At 36.3% G+C, this 20,703-nt stretch overlaps 1 long non-coding RNA gene and 1 pseudogene across 1 annotated transcript; one reads left to right on the top strand and one right to left on the bottom strand.

The window, feature by feature from the left end:
- Positions 1-13,777: 13,777 nt before the first annotated feature.
- Positions 13,778-15,390, top strand: LOC135117912 (uncharacterized; annotated as a pseudogene).
- A 1-nt stretch (position 15,391) lies between these two features.
- On the bottom strand, positions 15,392-16,686 carry LOC135117913 (uncharacterized). The gene is made up of 3 exons (XR_010277238.1): positions 16,392-16,686; positions 15,971-16,223; positions 15,392-15,621 (listed from the first exon to the last, which is right to left on the bottom strand). It is a non-coding gene; the product is annotated as an uncharacterized LOC135117913 (long non-coding RNA).
- Positions 16,687-20,703: the final 4,017 nt, after the last annotated feature.

The raw sequence follows: 20,703 nt of genomic DNA, 5'->3' as shown, positions 1-20,703 counted from the left end.
TTGTTGTTCGTTAGTCTGATTAAAACTCGAGAACGGCAGGGCCGATTGAGCTGATTTTGGTTTTATAATGCTTGTAGAGGTCCAGGGAAGGTTTGAAAGATATGAAGTGCGCGGGATCAGCTAGTAATAAATAAATACACGGTTTTTCGCTATTAACATTTGGTTCCCAAGTTCGTCCTCTACTGCAGAGTACGTACGTACGTAGTAGGCCGAAGTAGTGGCCGGGCAAGCCGCGTGCCCGAGGCGTGCACGGATGATCGACGACGCAAACCCGGGGAGACCACTCGCATTGCTTGTTTATGACTATTGTATGAGCTTGATAATAGCCAGTGTTTTGTGGGTGAAGATAATTGTTGTTGGCTATTTGTGGGCGTTTATAAAGTCTTTGTAGCCTGTTTTGTAGTTTGTAGTAATCCTCTACTCCACCATCTCGTCTAAGTCCTAAAAACTTCTTATTTAATGCATTCAATTTTGTTCTTCATCACGTAGCTAAGTCCAAAAGTTATTCACATCATAAACGTCCAACGGTGGATTTCAATAACCGATCTGTTTATATATCTGTTGATCTGACGATGTGAGGTCTAATAAATTTGTTTATTACAACACAATATTCTTGGAAACATACCTCAGCTTTATTAAGTTGCGGAATTCGCAAAAGCATGTTAATTATTCTTATGTATCAATACGTTTATTTGGGGTTTTGGGTTCATTCGTATTTAAATATCGAATAATTATGAGATACCTTTTATGTAGGTACTAACCTAGATTCGATTTTGTTTTTAGCTCTTTATTTCTTTCTGAAAAGATTTCAAAACAATGTGAACCACCGAAGAGTTTTTGAGTTTGTATTTTAAGGGCAGGTCTTAATTAGGGGTAAAGCAGAAACAAACTAATCTAATGGAGTAATTTCTCTTACTTACTATATGTGTACTACGGTGGCAAAAAAATGGTACCGCTTGCTACCTATTACTGTTTAGACCGCTTCTCTAGATATTACCAAAACAAACAAGATCAAACTCCTACAATATGTTTCCTAAAACGTACATACACTTAAACACAGAAAAAAAGACACAACAACGAAATCAAACACTCATTCGGAGTGGGGGAAACAATTCGAGAATGCTTTCACGAAACATTAGCGAAGTGTCTACCGAGTGTGTACAACACCTTTATTCATATGTGTCATGTGGATATGGGAAATGCTGGTAAAGGTAGAGAAGATCTCGTCAAAGTGTTCATATAAATGTTTAAGTTATACATCTTCTACTATATTATGAAACGCGGTACTTTTTTAAAGTATGTACATTTCTTAATAAGGTGGTAGTTAATTTACTCCACAACCTTAATGAGTTTCTAAACATATACCTATAACATTTTGAAGACTATGTTCTTCCGAGGATTTCAGGACTTAGAAGAAGACTACAATTGTCTTCAGGGGAGCCGAATATTACCTAAGTACTTCTTACCGTTAAAGTCTAAAGTCACAATTTAACTAAGTATAACGACAACCAAACCATAACCAGCTGTATACTTGCCGCCCATCGGTCAAATCGGCGATTAGACAACTCAAAATGGTTCGGTTATCGTTATAGTAAAATGATGCATAATTTCAGAAAAAAGTGAAATTCATAATGCAAATGGGATTTCATTTGTTACATGATATGTTTTGTTTTACAATATTAATTGCGTAGGACGACACAACATTTAGATACATATACCTATTATTATTTAAATAAATGCCTTGTCTTACATACATTATAAAGTCTAACTTCATTTCACATAAACGTAGATCGTAGGTGGATGTGTGAAACCACTGAAAATGCGGAGGAGGCATTCAACGCGTGACAAGAAGACACATCAGTAATTTCGACGCGATTTTCTTTCGAAATTAAATGAGATTTATTTCTATAAATAGATCTTTTAAGGCACATTATGAAATCACGGTCTGACATTTACAAACTTAATTTTGAAAGAAATGGCAAACGTTTTAGTGAATCTGTTTTGTCAATGTTCCGAATTATGTTATTATGGGTCATGAACTTTACTGCTTAATATCTTTAAGAAGAATCTTTGACATCATCAGTCTTTTTATCATCCCCCTGCAGGGTGTAGACCGCTTCATATATAGAGAAGTTATGAGTCAAGCACCGCGTTTGGCAAGGTGGATTGTCCATTCCAGACCATCCATTTTCCCTCAACAATATTTTCTTTCACTGCCAGTAGTTTGTCTCAGAAACACATAAAATGTATTTTTACAGATGCTTTAACCACTTGGTCATCAGTACTTGATGAAACTAAATTCTCGTTGTAATAGTTCAATCCATCAACAGCTATCATAGGTGACACTCAATACATACACTGATGTGACTAATCCATCTTGTTTGACACATTTCAAATTGTGACCTGTGATTTTTTGCAACTTTGTTGTAATAAGTTTTGAGTGTCTGCCTATTATTTATATCTGAAGTTTACTTTTTTAGTTTGAACTAAAGAAATTGTTTTTTTTTTTAATGTATTATTAACACCTATAGAATAAACTGTCTGTACATTACGGTGCCATCGTCATCCCGTGGTACATGCACTTTCCGTAACTGGATATATAGGAGCCTAGAGTACGTTTCAGGTTCTAGCTAAACCATTTGTGTTTCTATGTATTTGACTGGTTTAGTTGTATGGGCTTTAAAGCGCGACAGATAAACTGGCAGAGATACTATCGCATTATTACATACTATTAAGGATATCATGGGAAACCTCAAATTCCTTCAATATTTTTTGCGTGAGAAGTAATTAACATCCAAATTGGCATATACAACATTAGTGCAACCTACAGGTACCACCAAAACCCCAAATCCGCTACTCTCAATTCTACCCCAAAAGTAGGTTAACCCCTAAAATAATTTCCTGACAAAACAGGGGCAAAACAATCTTCACAGAATGCAAACCACGTCGAAATGCCGCTAAACTCTGTTTAACGGGCCAGCGTGTAATGGCAGGCAAGCATCGACAGGCGGTGTGCGTACAACGGGAAATTTCGCGCGCGACTACACCAGCGGCCCGATTCTGCTAAGCTAATAATGTCAAAATTGAATCGCAATAGCAGTTTTAACCTTAACGGGTCTGCTACTAATCCAACCAATCAAATAATCACTTACCAATCAGGTAAAAAATTAAACCATCTAATTTATATGACCAATCGTATTCCAATGATATTTGCGATTGGTCTGCCATTTGGTCTATACGGTTTACTTTACAATCATATTACAATCATTAATCATTTGTAGTCAATATGATTCATTTTTGAATCACATAAAAAGATAAAAACGTTTATCCTGTTATTGTCAGCGGACCCCGTCACAGGACGGGATAAACTCTAAGAAGAAGAAGAAAAGGATAAACGTTTATTTAAAAGAAAAAAAAAAAAATAGCGGAATGCCATATACACTTCAATCGTAATTGCGTCGTGATTGGATTTCAGTCGGATGTGAATCGTATGTCGCTTAAATAAAGTTAGCAGAATCGAGCCCCAAGCGGCCTGCACCAATGTGATACGGTATGTATGCCCTAATGTGTTTTCCTATAATTATTTATGGCGTAGCATGTTGGTTTTTCATTTAAGATTTATTTGGGCTTTTCCTGACGATTCTTGTGGTGGAATAAAGTGTAATTTAGTACAAAAGTTGAGCTGGAGATGGATATTGACGCCCTTACAAATTCTAGCGCTGAGTAAAAGGTAAGCTATAGCCGCACAGGTTGTCTACACAAATACCATAAAGAGGAAATTATTGTTTGTCTGTTTAACATGAATAGGCTGCGAAACAACTTGACCGATTTCAAGCAATGTTGGGAAGCTACATTACCCCCGGTGAACATAGACTATAATTTATTCGGGTTCGGGAAGAAGTTTCCCCTGAAAGCGGGTGAAACCGCGGGAAACAGCTAGTCGATCATAAGGTTAAACAACGTTTGGCGCAATCGATACGTAGATGAGTGAGCTTTTCAAACTAACAAGGTAAAAATTACGTTTCACTACAAATAAACAAATGTAACCTCTTTGTAACGTCGTAACAGCCTACAGATCCTATTTCTTTTTCCAACACAAAGCAAACATTCAGATAAAAGATTAAGCAATCACCACATTTCTGGAACTCGACACGAATAAATTCTAAAGTAAACGCCTTCAAAGAGATGTTAAAAGATTACTTATTCAAGATTGTTGTCGCCCTTACACCTATTTCACGCCCTTAGAAAGTAATTGAAGTCTTGTACTGACGTGTATTTACCGCATTTCAAGGGTAAAGAAGGTGCTTGCGGGAATTTTCAGGGAGAATTTTAGCCTAGGTATCGCTCGGGTTTTTTGCCAAAATAGCTTGCACTAAGTGCAGATAAGCTGGAGTGGTGTGGTATGCAAAAACATATAGTTATAATTCTGAAATAATAGTGCAGATCAATTTTTTTCCGGGGTTTGAACTAAGATTTCAAGAATGATGCAAATAAACAAAAAGAAGATGGTGGAAATTTCATAAAACGCCTTAGTAATGGGGTTGTAAAAATGTCCAGGATAGAGCGAAGTGAAAGAAGAAGATACGGAAAGCGGACCCCGTCACAAGACGGGATAAACCGTAAGAAGAAGAAGAAGAGGAGTCTTAGTAATGGGGTTAGGTTGTTTTACCCTTTTGGTACAAACCTTAAAATATTCTCGTCCCCCGGATAGCAGTTGATCAACTTGGCATCAATTGTTCAATTTATTTCCGTAGCTTCAAAATCTTACCATCCCCATAACTAATACAAAAACGACTGCATTTGCCTACCTACAGCTGTGGTCTATTACCAGTAGCATGGCCACGCCACGCCACGCAACCCCGATTGATTAATTGGCTCGAAGCCATCTTCCTAATTAATGAGTATGCCGCCATTAAAAATATTACTCTTTGCTGCGTGCCAGATAGGGGGGAGGGGGTCAAACGCACTAGGGGGGGTTGGAATACCTAGTAGTTTTATGATTGGAAACTATGGAACTATATTTACTCAGGTTTTCGATTAAAAGCTTTCATTAGGTTTATGTCTTGTGTGCCATACCTAATCACATTAAATCCTATCACATATACTTTAAGGTATTTTGTAACGAATTCCAAAAAAAATAACCAAATCTATTTAGTGGTTAAACCTCAGGAATTATTGTTCGTTTTCAAATTTAGAACACTATGTGTAAAGCAGAGATAAAGTACGATGACCCCGGCTAGCGATGAAAATAAAGGTTGCCGTTCCTAGCAAAACCATTAACTAAAAGAAGAAAGAATACTTGTCAAGGCAAAATGAAACTTATTTTGATAGGAATAAGGTCAATAAGCATACGTTCACATCATGAGCAAAAAGAAAAAAAATTGTTTAGTGTTTCACCGGGATCATTGCTGCCAACCTAATTTTAGATATCTTTGGCACTATTTATGTATTTAATGCTGTTTTCTACTCATTAATAATTGTAGGTAATCAATTACTGTAACAAATATTTTATTTTACACAATTGCATAATGCGTAATTTCTACATTTTTATTTGATCTTTCTAGCGGTCACTTGTTTTTAAAAGGTTTTTAAGCTTTCAATTGACTAAGATTGACTTTTTGCTAATTTCCGTGTTTGGGAGCGTGTGTGTGAACTGTTTACGTTTAGTGCATGGCCGCCGCGCTGGTTTCTTTGATGTCACTGCGTTTGTGTTGAGATAGTTTTTGCGATAAAACGTGTATTTGCGACAGGATTAGTGTTTTTATTTTTAAAGGATTTACGTGTTTTAGTGAACGGTATATCGTGTATGTGAAAGTGGGTGCCATTTTAGTGTTTTGTTAATTACACAGTCGCGGAGTACACCGACATGGTGCTTAATACGGCGAATGCCATCAAAACGCTGCTTTAGCTTAGAGAACATATCGTGAGCGATATGGAACATTTGTAAGCAGTGCAATCAAAGTGAATATTGATGTAGTGATTCATAATAATCATAATGAATACCTAGGTAATCAAAATGAAAGTGATGTGACGTGATTGTAAGACGATTGAGATGTTAAGTTTGCCGCGTTTATTCGCCGACATAGGTACTTATTGTTGCGATGCGACGTTGCCGCTCCTACCACACAGGTCAGTGAATAATGCAATATGCCTAATTACTTACTTTGTTCGAAAAAAACTTTTTTTTATTACTGCGTAGGTACCTATTTCTCTATTTTCTTTGTATTAATCGACATAAATATTAACCAGTAAATTAACGTATTTAATTTAATGCCCGGGTAACTGGGTTGACGAGGTCAGATAGGCAGTCGCTTCTTGTAAAGCACTGGAACTCAGCTGAATCCGGTTAGACTGGAAGCCGACCCCAACATGGTTGGGAAAAAGGCTCGGAGGATGATGATGATGATGACACACTGTGTGTAGGTGAGCCTAAAAAATCATCTCATCATCGTCATCTCCCGAGCCTTTTCCAACTATGTTGGGGTCGGCTTCCAGTCGAGCCGGATACAGCTGAGTACAGTTATCGGCACGGATATCGAGCCATGACCTTCATCTGGGCAGAAGCGATTTACTGCCTTATTGCCTTATGCATACGGGTGCGCAAAGCGATCCCCACTCTTCCGTCGAGAGCCCAATATCCGTGCCGGTAACTATACCAGTGTTTCACAAGGACCAACTGTTTATCTGACCTCCTCAACTTAGTTACCCGGGCAAACACAATACCTAGGTCAGCCTAAAAATATTAAAAAAAAAACACTTGGACACAAAGCTGTACCAAAAGATAACAACAAAAAAACACAAAAAAAATATTCAGCCTAATACCAAAAAATGCAAATCCACCAACAAAGAGGCAAATAATATTTTTTGAGTGCGGCAACACGGCTGTTATTCATCGTTCGGACGGATATATTGGCATATTTCGCGGAGCTCAAAGCTGGCAACACCAGGTGATTTGTGGCCTTCGCCGTAGTACTACAAATTAGGAATCTACGACAGGAGAATGTGGTATTGAATATTTGGCTGAATAGCTCGAGTATTTTAGCAAACAAGAAGTTATGGATGTTTGGGTAAATTCGTTTTTCGTTGAACAACTTGATTTGGTTATTTATTGTTTTTCGTAACGTTTTAAGTAAGTAATTTACCAATGGATAGTGTTCTGTGAATGGAGTGGAAGAGTTTCAGACGTATGGACTAACAGATTGATTTCTATAACCTGTTTAGATGCGTTGTATTATTAGGGTTTGAGCATAATTCATATGGAGCCAATATCAGTAAATTCAGTCTCTTATCACAAATCAATAGATAGATAGTTTATAAAAATCTACCCTAAAATCTACCCATATTCCTTTTGGAGGCTTTTGTTTTCCACGGAAACTTTCGAACATTCTTTGACCCGACAGGAGAATAGAGAATAGATACTAATCTGCTTTGTTATAGGTATACATACTTAGATAGATGTAGGTTGTTAATATTTTTCTCTAGACCGGTAGGTCAGGATATCAAGTATCAACAATTATTTTTAATTGCTAGCGAGAAGGGTATCTCTATTGATTTTATAGCGTTTTTCATTACGCAGTTGTTTTCATATTAACATCCATAATAACATCGCTTCCAGAGCGAACTACTTCCCGCATCCAGATAATAAATATCTTAAATGTTATCCTGATACATAAGCTATATTACTGCCAACTTTCATCAAAATTCATTTAGTTGTTTGTGCGTGTTTAGATCACATAGGTACATTCACAAACTATCGCTTTTATATAGGTAATATTAGAGCGTGATAGTCAAGTATAATATTTAATCTATCTCACTTACCAAATAGAAAACTCTCTAAAAATAGTCTTAGAATATCTTATCAGATATATTTTTAGCTCAAAACAACAGGAACCAAGGGAGGCTATAAACGTTCTTACACGTCAAAATTGTCTTAGCAAACTTATCATGTATATTTTTAGCTCAAAACAAGTTTCAAAAAAGATTTGAAGGGACCGCGGGGACGCTCTAAACGTTCTCACTGCGAGAGTGACTGCTGAGCCCACTTGACCGCAAAGCTCCGTCGACTTACAGCTTCTAAGTGAGAACTAAGCACAAGTGGAATATAACATGTTCATGTGAAACAAGGCTTTTTGTTTGCGTGAATTAAAATGTAAGATTCGGGTAACTTTTTATTGTTTTTAAATATTAACATGGTGTGTACAGTAAAATATTAATATCAATATTTACTAATATTAGGAACCTAAAAGGTTTGGTTATTAATTCGAAGACGCTATTCTCTTGAACCACTAGTTTAATTCGGAAAATCTCAGTCAAATATTCCACTTATTGAGAAAGGCTACTTTTATTCAGTTTCTCGTCCACCAGATGTGAGTGAAACCGCTGCGATAGCTAGTCTTAAGAATAAAGTGAGATTACCTTTCATCAACAATCTCTATCCATGACAAAATGGTTTATAACTCTATTTTAAGTTGTTTAGAACACTATTTTCACACCACAGGGGCTTATTCTTAAACATTTGACTTAGTTTTTCAGTTTCCTCACGCTAGTAGCTGGGAGAGCCACTTGACCGTAAAACGCGCCAGTGCCTGTCACGTGCTCAACTTTAGCTTTGTTTTACAAACGATTCCTAAAGTGGTTATGTTGTTGCTAGTATTTATTTTTAACCCAAATATAGGTACATGATGGTGAGAGGGTTGCACTAATTTAAAAGATATCCATAAAATATTATAAATGCGAAATTAACTCTTTCTGCCTGTCGCGCCCAAAACAACTCATAAATGTTTTGTATACAGCCAAGCGCCTTAGAAAGAATAGGCTCCTTTTAATTTGGACGCCTGAAGTAGGTAGTTTCCTCGGGATGCGAATTATATACCGTAGTTTTAGGCTAAGCGCATCCCTTGACAGACTTCGACAGTCACAGTTAAATCTCACTGCTCCTAAAAGCCACATTTGAAACGAAAAAAAATCAAAATCCAATCTACCAAAAAATATATTCCTTTACTCACGCGTCCACACGTATCATCCCCAAAAGTTAGAGGACAAACAAACAAAATGTTTAGCCTGACCCTCGTGTTAGCTGGTATTAAAATGTGCTTAATCATCAGCTGGTGGGTTTAATTCGTGACGTCACTACGTGCGCGGGTCATGTCGGGACTTGTGGATGTGGGGACTTATGGTGTAATGGAGTTGAGCGACGGTTGTGTGATGGTTGTCTTTGGATTGTTGTTGTATTAAATCATATTTTTAGGCCCTGATTTGAAAAGAAGGGTGTAAGTAAATGTTTTATCACTATGTATCTGTCTGTGGCACTGTAGCTTTATTTTAGACTTTTCAATCAGTATTTGTCGTTGTTTCGCGGTTTCCTTCACATTGTAGAGAGCTGCATCTTTTTTCAAATAAAAAATTTGAAGGTTTGTTTGGATTCACGATAGATTCCAAAAAAACATTCAACTCAACTAAATTGATGAGAAGACAGACAGCGCCTAAATGTGTTAAATATGCTTGGTACCTACCCGCGACAAACTTTTATTTTAATTTATCTCAAAAACAACCAGTCGCCACAACAAAATCTACAATAAACTCTCATACAAATTCGTGGCACAATAATTAGCCGTGCCGCCACAATTACGTGCTGAGCGCGCGATTGTCGCGCACACAATGACTTATACAAGCTTTAATGATCACAGCTTTTAATGAGTAGCCAGTGTTGCTTGTGCAAAAAATAAACCATGATACTTGTAATAAGGAGGTTTTGGTGCGGATAGGTTTTGTTTGGGTAGTTTTTATTTGTGTTTCAATTCCATATGGCTATTTATTAAAACTGAAGTTGACTTCGTGATGATGAAATGGGAAAGGACCCAGTTTCGTTTAGGGTGAATCAACATACATTCAATGACATTATCTTCTCCAGAGCCTTTTCCCAACTATGTTGGGTCGGCTTCCAGTATAATCAGATGCAGCTGAGAACAAGTGTGTTTTAGATAGAGCCTAGCTGAACTGCATGCCCAATGAGGGTTTTTGAAATTTTTTCTGCCGCCAGGCGGCGCTTCGTATGAGTCAGGTCCAAACAGCTGTCAGATAGCACAGATTCTTACCGAACGTATTATTGTTTTAGTAAAATTTTATGTATTTGGAAGTGTTATTGATTTTATTATGGATTACGGCCAAAGAAAGGTTGCCGAACTGAAGATTGAGCTCAAAGAGAACCACAGCAATTGAAGCATATGAGGGGAAAACTGGAAAAAAAGTAGAACGCTGTGGTTTATATGTTTCCGTGCAGTACCCTTTCATTGGCGCTTCTCCTGATGGATTAATTGGAGATAACAAAATTTTAGAAGTTAAATGTCCATATTCCATAAAGGATGAAATGATTGGATCCAACAATTATTTCCATTTAGAGCGCGATTCGGAGTATTTGCAACTGAAAGAAACAAGCAACTATTATTACCAAATCCAAACGCAGTTACTTGTCACAGGAAGAGATTGTTGTGATTTATTTATATGGACTAATGTTGATGAAAAAATAATAAATGTTAAAAAAAATGATTCATTTATACAAAATATTATAATCCCTCAAGTAAAAGCTTTCTTTTTTCAATTTATGTTGCCACAGATAGCAAAAAATATGTATGATTGTTAATATATTTTTATAGTATATTGTAAGATTCTATGTGATAGAAATTAGGACAAAGTTTAATTTTGTATTATTTTTATTTTTAACAAAGTTTGTTTAATACAGTACTGGTAAAAGCAACATCAAATAAAATAAAATTGAAAAAAACATGTTTTACTTTATAATATTATTTTTGAAATTGGTTAACATAAAACATACAAATATTATTCTATCTGCTAAAGGCACCAATTTTGAATCCAACTTGCCGCTTAAGATCTTAAAAGTTTTAGCCAAACCAATGACCCTTTCAACGTGTATCCGTTCTGAAGATATTTTTTTTGACCTTGTCAGTTGAGAAGTCTCAAATTGTCCATCAGTATTTTTTAAAAATTCTGGCACATTAACTGTAACATCTTTATGGCACACTAGGTCTTGCACATTAAAGCCACGGTCACTAAGAATGATATCATTAGGTTCAAGTTTATCAATAAGTCCACATTTTTCAAACAATTCACGATCACTCGTAGATCCACCATATGCATCAGACACAAATGTAACGCAGCCTGATGCTGAAATCCCAACTAAAACTTTTAGAGTATTTGCTGATTTGTAAGTGGAATATGTAAGTTGTTGTGTAAGTGGATTTTTGGGCTAGAATTTTCTTCATTCCATGGGAATCGACTTGGCACTGCACATTTTTTCAACACAGGTCTGGCTGAAATAATAATTCAATAAATATAATGTTTTAATGAAGTAATTTTTGATAAGGCAAGTACTAAAAAACGTTTGCACTACATCATTGAAGGTTAGTCGCGCACAGACATAATCAAGGTGACTTAACTAAAGTTTATCATTATAAATAAGTACAACATATTCTTACGTTTTTCTAATACTGAGTCCAAACGAGGCTATTTTTTTGCAAACGAGGCTATTTTTCGTTGGAGTAAATTTATCTCTTCGAATGGCTACAAGCCACTGTTTTAATCGGCTTTTATCTTTTGTAGGGAACTTATGTCCTCCTTTTTTATTTGCACACATAGGCACTGCACAACACTGTGGCATTTTGGAAAACAATATTCCGTTTGTAACGTTTTTAAGAATAAATAAACCAAAAAAATGATCGAAAAATATAAATCGTGTATGTGTTTTGACAGGTACCTGGACCTGACGTCTCGGTGCTGCCACCTCGTGGACGCCATTTTCAAAAACCCTCATTATCGAGGCAATTCGATACCCTTTGGTAAGACTGGTTGTCAGACTTGCTATCTGCTGACTATCTGTAACAATAATGGCAAAGATGTTCAAATGACAGCCGCGACCCACCAATTTATCGTGTTTTCCGAAACACAGATAAACTCTTCATGACAAGATGGTCACTAATCCACGGATTGACCGCGCCAAGCTTTGCTTTGACTTAGTCACGAGCTCTTCATACATGCAACGACACAACTACTAAAATATCTTTGACAGCATCAGAATTTCAACCCCCAAGAACATAAACATATTTCGACTTAAATTATTTTGTATTTTCCACGATATTTCGTGTATGACACACAAACCGAGGTCTGCAAGAGTAATCAATGCGTTGCAGTCGACACTCAATGTTTCACCGCGATCCGACCGAGCTGGCAACACTCGTAGTTTTTTAATGATCCCGCGGTGAGACCGGTGACTTTTAATAAATATCGGCTGTATTTTTTTAATGTATGAAGGGGTTTTGGAAAAATTGGATAGTGTTGTTTTTATTTCATAGGTTTTTGCAGGCTTTTATAATTACAGATGAACGATTCGATCAGTAAAATAATGGCGTCCACGGCCGATTTCGGCCACGGCGGCTGTTCTCATCTAAGGAGATCAGCCAGCTGCGCAGGACATATTATAGTGCACGAGCATTTGCGCAGACACAGGTGCACTCCCTATTCCTTCACTCTCATAACCCGATGGGACGGCAATCCGACACGACCGGAAAGAGATCAGGCGCAGGACCGAAATTTACGTGCTCTCCGATGCACGGGTGAATCAATCACCAACTTCCAGACTACGGGCTGCTTTGTGAAAGTTTAAGAAAACCCACAAAGCGATTTCGGCCCGACCCGGGAATTGAACCCGAGATCTCTGGCACAACAGCCGCGCTTGCGACCACTAGACCAACGAGGCAGATCAATATACCAGTAATCAGTAAAATATACCTACATCGATCGAAATCAGTAAAGTACGTAATTGACACAAATGTGACTTGCATTTATAGTTTACTACGGCTTAGCTAAGTTGCAAACATGGAAGAGGTTGATAATAATTTGCACGTATAAGGAATATATTACAGAAGATAAAATTACAAACACTTAAGTAGTTCTTTTCCAGTTGTTAAGTTATTTACGTTTGTGTACACATGCAAATATTCTATACAGAATATAATTGAATTGACATCGTGGACATGGAATAGTCGTGGTGGCCAAGTGGGTAAAGGTTAAACCAACCTCTCAAGTATGAGGGCGCGGGTTCGATCCCAGGTCAGGCAAGTACCAATGCAACTTTTCTAAGTTTGTATGTACTTTCTAAGTATATCTTAGACAACATTGACTGTGTTTCGGATGGCACGTTAAACCGTAGGTCCCGGCTGTCATTGAACATCCTTGGCAGTCGTTACGGGTAGTCAGAAGCCAGTAAGTCTGACACCAGTCTAACCAAGGGGTATCGGGTTGCCCGGGTAACTGGGTTGAGGAGGTCAGATAGGCAGTCGCTTCTTGTAAAGCACTGGTACTCAGCTGAATCCGGTTAGACTGGAAGCCGACCCCAACATGATTGGGAAAAAGGCTCGGAGGATGAATATAATTGAATTGACAGTAATAGGAGTTCAAATCAAAATTAATTTAATTGTGTTACACAAGTGCGTTCCTATGTCGGATAGCCACCATGAAATGACCATTGATTAGCCAGGACAATGGGCAAGGCGACAGTAAGACGGAATCATTAAAATATTGTGTTTAACTGATAAAATATTGTGTATGTATGGTGGAAAATGTCTCCATTTTAAGATTTAAGACGAGATTATTATTTTATTTGAGAAAATAAAATTACAAAATACTGCCATCCGCCATGTTTTTTAAAACGCCAATCGCAGAGTGTTACGTCAGCCCTTAGTAAATACTGTCACTGTCACCGAATTTATTTCGAGTTTCGACTATCTCTTGAGTTTTATCAGTGTTTAAATTGACTAAAAGTAGTATCATAAGATCTATATCGGTCTTTTGCTTACTTACTTAAATTTGCTTTACTAATTTAGCCATGGAACAAGGATTTACTAAGGCAAACAGTTCTAATTTGCCTCGAGTGGATTTGTTAATGTTGGGAGAGTTCCTGGCGTCAAACAAAGATTTCTGTTCAGCAGAATTCAGAAACGTGAAAACTGCAGCGTAAGTACTATTATTACTGTATGATTTTTTTATAAATTTAGAAGATATTTTGTAAAATATCACTTGATATATTAAGTATTTGAGGTTATGTTTTCGTTATGAGAATATGTTTTGTGTATGTAATCTACGATTAAGTATGTAACTCTATATTTACACACCTATTTTTTTGTTATAGGTCTTCCAGGCCGTCGTACGGTGATGATGCCATAAGTTATGTCCAGTTAAAACGCGATGGCAATCTGTGCGTGGTGAAGTCAAAAATCTGTCCAGAACACAAGGTCCATGGAAAGTTATATGGAGTAACATTAGTAGTTGACGAAGTCAATGAGACAGTTGTTTCGGTGGATTGCCACGACTGTGTTGCATCACAAGGAGGCTGCAAACATGCCGTGGCTTTTCTTATGTGGGTGCATCGCAGGAGTGAAGAACCATCTGTTACATCAGTTGAATGCTACTGGATGAAATCCAAGCTATCAAAAGTTGGGACTACCATAAAATACATGACAGCAAAAGATTTATCTGATGCTAAGCCTAGCTTGCCATCAAATAGTGTAGTATTAGACAAGTTTATCGAGGAAGGGAGGAAAAGGCAACTTCACAATTGTGAATTGATCAAATTTCAGGAAGATTATGTGCCTGATAAAGTGATTACATTCTCCATGCACAAACTAATATTAAAATATAAGGAAAAATCCTGTGACATATTCTTGGAAAAGCTTGTATTAACCGATGCAGATGTTAAACTTATTGAAGAAAAAACAAGACAACAAAATAAAAGTAGTGTTTGGTATGAACTAAGGTATGGTAGGATTACTGCTTCACGAGCATATGAATTCACCAGATGTAATACCAATGATGGAACCTTGATTGCTCAGATAATGGGTGGAAGAATCCCAGACACACATGCAATGAAACGTGGCAGAATATTGGAGGATGAAGTCAGGGAAACAGTTTCATCTAAACTCAGAAAAACAATAAATAAATGTGGCCTGTTCATCAGCAAAAAATATCCCATGATAGCTGGATCACCAGATGGGTGACGAGAGTATAATAGAAATTAAATGTCCGATAAGTACTAAGACTCTCAAAAATTATGTTAATAATGGGAAACCAACCAAAAAATATTATGCACAGATGCAGTTGCAAATGTATTTGTCTGGTCGTCAACAAGGCTACTTCTGTGTTGCAGATTGCAATTATAACATAAATAAAAATGTAAATATAATTTGTGTGCAATATGATGACAAATATGTTTCAGAATTTGTTTTAGCCTTAGTCCATTCATGGAAGCATAATGTGTACCCACTATTGTACCAAAGTGTTGTTTAGTTAGTCATAATATGTAAATAAAACAAACAAAGTTAATTAGTGCTTTTATTTTTTCCTATTTAATTATGATCATACAAAAAGAGGTTAAATAGAGACAGATACGGTAGAGACAGATTGGCGATCCGGTTTCAATGGCGATGTCATCTGGTTTATCATTCTGAGTTTGAACGGCTTTGCTCCTGAATTTGTGTGTGATGTAAACTTGGATGGATTTATTTGCAGACTTATTTTTCTCTTGTGTAATACTTTCTGTATTTCCATGCACAGCTGAAAAGCAAACACATAAATTAATATTTATTGTAACTTATAATTATAACCCCATAATTAAAACTCAAAGAAATTATTTGATCTTAAAGGTGTTCCATAATGAGATACACATATATAATGAGATATTAGTACACACATTTAGTACCTCACACATAAAGTATTAGTACCCATATTGTTTATTATAATTAAAAATTAGGTACCTACTACTATTAACATGCGATACAATTTACATAAACAGAATATAAACTTTAATGATTTAAATTTTATACAGGTTTTTTACTTCTAGTTCTTTTAGTTGTTGTTATGCTTATACATTACAAAGAACTATACATTCAAAATTGATTGGTACCTGAACTTGATGTCTCTCCAAACTCTATAGCTTTATTTACAATACTTTTATCTTCCAGATCTTTTATAGAATCTTGAAGTAATTCCTGTCTTTGCTTTTTTACAGTATATGGTCGTTCGGTCATATCAGATGCTCGTTTTCTCCTATCTGCTTGGCATTCAAATTTAGTGGGTATACACCCTGGTTTCATTCGAATTTTCGACACAGAACCCATTATGTGATATTCCATATAATTATCCATATCATGTGGCAACTGGAAAATGAATAAAGTAATCAATAATCAATCGTGAATATAAAGTCGATAAACAAGCTCTATACATTTCGAGGTTAGATTTACTACCGAATACATTGTAATTAATGTTTAGTGTGTAAAACAATGTCGCAGAATATTATGAATATAAGGAATAACGTTAAAACTTACGTCAAAATGATCTACGCTGAAATAAATAGATGTATCAAGACGAACAGCTTTAGGATCTCGCCGTGCAAGAGTTAGCCACTTATATCGCATCGTTTTATCGTTTGGCACGTAAATAAACACTTTGTTAGTTTTTATTGACGTATTAGTGCACTGCGGGACCGCACACCACTTATATCCTTTAGAATTCATATTAAAATAATATTTAATATGTTTTATTTGTTACTCGACTCTAATGTTTACAAGTTTGCTAAGGATTGACGTCACAGCAAATGTCAACGTCGGTGACTGCGTTTTGGCGCGAATAAATTAACATTTCATTAAAATGTAATTTTTTTCAATAATTATTCAATAAATTACAGAAATATTATATTTTTTAGAAATAGTAGATAGTTAAGAATATTTTAAAACACATTTTCAAAAATTGTCGTCTTGCCCATAGGATCCAAAGCCGGCTAGACCACGAGATTGTGTGAATAGCCCATATTACTAGACTATATAATTATACTCGATCAAATATAGTGTTGTGGTTTGTATGCAAAGTCCCGGAATCCGGGATCCAATTAAAAATTGATCGCTATATTTCCACTTACTATTTCATTTAATTAGCAATACGTAGAAAGAAATATTGAACATGCAGTCATAAAGGCTTTCTTAGAATTAATAAAACACAACGTACATTATTTTTGCACTTCGGAGGATTTTTTAATGTGAACCTTACATGCAATTAAAAGGCTTCGAAAGGATAGATTCTATTTTAAAAAGTATTTCATGATTGGGTAGCTATACTATCCATAAGCGACGTGGGCTATATTTTATCTAGGAAAGTGAAAATGTGAGAAACAAAACCTGATATTATACAGACCTCCAAAACATCTCTATTACAAGAACATTGACCCCTATCCAGTTTCATACACCAAAAGCTAATCTACTATCATTACAATTTCTAGTTCTATCTTCATTACAGTTCCTATATATTCACCATGGAGAAGAAAATTACTAGCAGAGATGTCATAACGTAAAATCTCCTAAGAAAGCGCGACAAAATGCGGGTGTTCGAAAGACGAGGAATGTTACTAGCTCCGCCCTTACACGCCTTCTATGGAACCCGCATATTATTTTCAAAATAAAATCACCAATCAAATTTTAGACAGATTGTTTTTGATTTGACAAGGAAAGGAACCCGCACGTCTCGTTAGTTTTAGTAACTGATCACGCCTACCGTGCGTTACTTGACCTACAAGAAGGCGGCTGACCTACCTTCCTCAAGGCATCTCCGTTACCATTCCTTCCTCTGTGACACTCACACATATGTAGCCACCATCACTACACATGTAGTTACCGTCACTACACATGTAGTAACTATCACTACATATGTAATTACATTTCATCTGATGTGTTAAGTGCTTCTGTCGCCGACTGTTAGCAGTAACGACGGCACTTGAGACGTTCGCGAAACAGAAATGAACGTTTCTTGATATAGTTACACGTTACTGTAACTGTTATTAGGTAGGGTTAGTGATGTGCTGATTGCGATTAATTGAGGTTGACAGTGGGAATAGTTTTTAGTGTTGTAGGTCCTTTTATAAAAAGAAAGTTTAATTTGTATTATTACTACAGCAAAATATTTTAATATAATCAATTCAATATCAACATGGAAAAATGCTAAGTGATTAAGTACATTTTGCTTTGAAAATTTATTGTTTGTAATATACATATAGGTAAGGTTGCTCTGGTTACTGGGTTGAGGATTTCAGATGGGCAGTCATTCCATGTAAAACACAAACACCTACTCATCTGCATCTGCTTGGACTGGGCAATACAATACACGGGGAATGTGATAACGAAGTTAGTAAAAGGCTAGACAAATTTGAATGTACATAAATAAAATATTAAAAATACCAAAACCATTAAAGTGTCCGTGGCAAAATTCCCGCACATTCCCATCACTGGTTCCACCGATGAGGCTAATTATTGAAACCGAGTCGCTCCACGTATATATTAGAGGCTGATTACCGAAGCCAAACACATTGGAACGCCTCTCATTTGGCCTAGGCCTAGGCTTTCCAAAACAGTCTCCTAGTTGTTGCATGATAAATAGCTATTTTCAGAATAATTGCTTTCGTTATATTTTAAACTGGAGCAGAGCTTGTAGACAAATTCTGTCGTTTTTGGAAAATGCTAGCTGTTTCTATTATAGTTGTCAATTTGAGGGAACTATTTCCCACTTCTATATATTTTCAAACATTTCAATTTATTGTCTGTATCGGTTCGGTCGGGTTTACGCTAGTTTTAGTCGTGCCTGGTTAATTACCAAAAACGGCTAATAGAAAAGACGTCATTCATAAGCTAATAAGACGTAAAATATAGGTTTGGAAAGCTTAACGCATGATTAACACTACATGTTATAGAAAAATATTATAACCAAGTAATCATCCGCATCTGCCTATATGTTCACGATAAACTAAAAAAATACTGCACGGTTTTTTTGTGCAATTTTCACCTAAAGATAGGATGAGTCATAAAAAGGTTTGAGTGTTACCATGCGGGCTGCTAATTAAAATCATGTTCATTAATTAAAACAATTATTTTTATTTATTGAAATAAAAATACCTAGTAAAAGTTCCGATTCCAATCTGTTTGTAGTAACCGCGCTAACGTGTCAAACCACGTTCAGCACTAATTTGCGGAACTAAGCTTTAGCTTTGAAGTCATTTGCGAGCTAATCGGGTTAAACTTTACTGTCCAAGTACTGTAGTGTCACTTGAACCATTTCCAAGTGAGTTGTTAACTATTTATTGCGAAATAAAGCGTTAAGTTTTACAAGTGCTTAATCAATTAGTGATTTTGATTATGTAGAAGTCAAAGTCAATATTTTTTACTGAAATAGGCAGACATATGAAAACTCTTTGAGACATCAGACTATATAGTTGCACGGTTCCAAAGAGTTAGTCTAATGAATAAGAACCGACAAGAAACTCTATAGACACTCTTAAAAAAAAAAACTATGATTTACAATCGTTTTCAAGTTTTTTTTTATGAGCACGCTTTTATGTGACGCCGCACAATAAAATGATTATGTTCATATAGACTGTATATTATGGAGGAATTGAGTACGATGAGGTTAGGAAAATAAACAGCTAGGCTTGCAAATTCAAGCTTTACACTCCAGTTTCAAATATGTAAATGTAAAAAGCTTATAAAAGCATAGATTGCAGACAGACTTGAAGTCTATTCAAACCTCAAAATATACGTGTCACCTCAAGCAAAATCCGATCCCAATTTTACATATCCAAATATATCCTAAAACTGTGTCACCCAAATCCCGGAAAGTTCAATCCAAATCCCGGATCCCGGTGTCAGTTACCTCACTAGCGTCTCCAATCAGTGATGGGACTAATTGGTGAAACCGAGCTCCCCGCATCGCGTTGATTTAGACCCTGATTATAAACACCACATGTCGATTCGGACATTTCGAACTTGCAAGATCAAACATGCTGGCTTAGAGCATTAAACTCTATGGAATGGAACTGAGCACTTCTAATGCGAAAAGGCTGATAATTCACGCTCGGGGACGCAACGCAAAAAATAGTGATAGCAATGTGATCAAAACTTATACAATGTCGATCACATCGTTGCACAGGCACGCGACAAAATTGACAAACACAAGCAATGATATACTTACTATGCGAGCGCGGAATCCGTTGCAAAATTAGAATTTGGTCCTTTAAGACTCAAAAAGAAAGTTAACTTCCAGATAAAGATATACCGAATAGCATAGAACTTTTAGCACTCTTTAGTTAGAAATTCTTCTGAAACACTGAACACAAACATAAGCGTGACTAAAGCCAAAGTTTACCAACCAAATAAACGTTATTCTTCTTAAAACATCCATTTACTCTGTATATTGAACGTGGAAATTCATAGTAAATAGTTGTTTTAGGAAAACTGACGTTTAAACAGTTGGTGATCTTTGACCTTAAGGGTTCTTTTATACAGTCTTACTCTTTACTATCACACTGTTGTGCAAAGGCCTGTTCCCTTAGCCTTCCATTAATCTCTATCGGTTGCTTTCTGTAGCCACCAGGGTACGGCAATTTACGTATCCGGTAGGTTATATGCTCTAAGCACGCTAGCCACTTTTGGTCCGAATTAAAAGGGGTCCAGTTAGTTTGTCTGAAAGGATGTTACGAATGTTTGCGTTCCTGAGGTTTAGTGTTAAAGCTAACTTTGTTGCTTTACCAACTGTTCAGTACGATGCAGTTCTGTACGGTGGCTGTGAAGGTTTAGCTGTAGGCAGCATTTAGCATGTATA

This window comes from Helicoverpa armigera, chromosome 15 (genome assembly GCF_030705265.1).
Source record: "Helicoverpa armigera isolate CAAS_96S chromosome 15, ASM3070526v1, whole genome shotgun sequence".
Classification (NCBI taxonomy): domain Eukaryota; kingdom Metazoa; phylum Arthropoda; class Insecta; order Lepidoptera; family Noctuidae; genus Helicoverpa; species Helicoverpa armigera.
The sequence above is the reverse complement of the archived record's forward strand: the minus strand, read 5'-3'. Positions and strand labels throughout refer to the sequence as shown.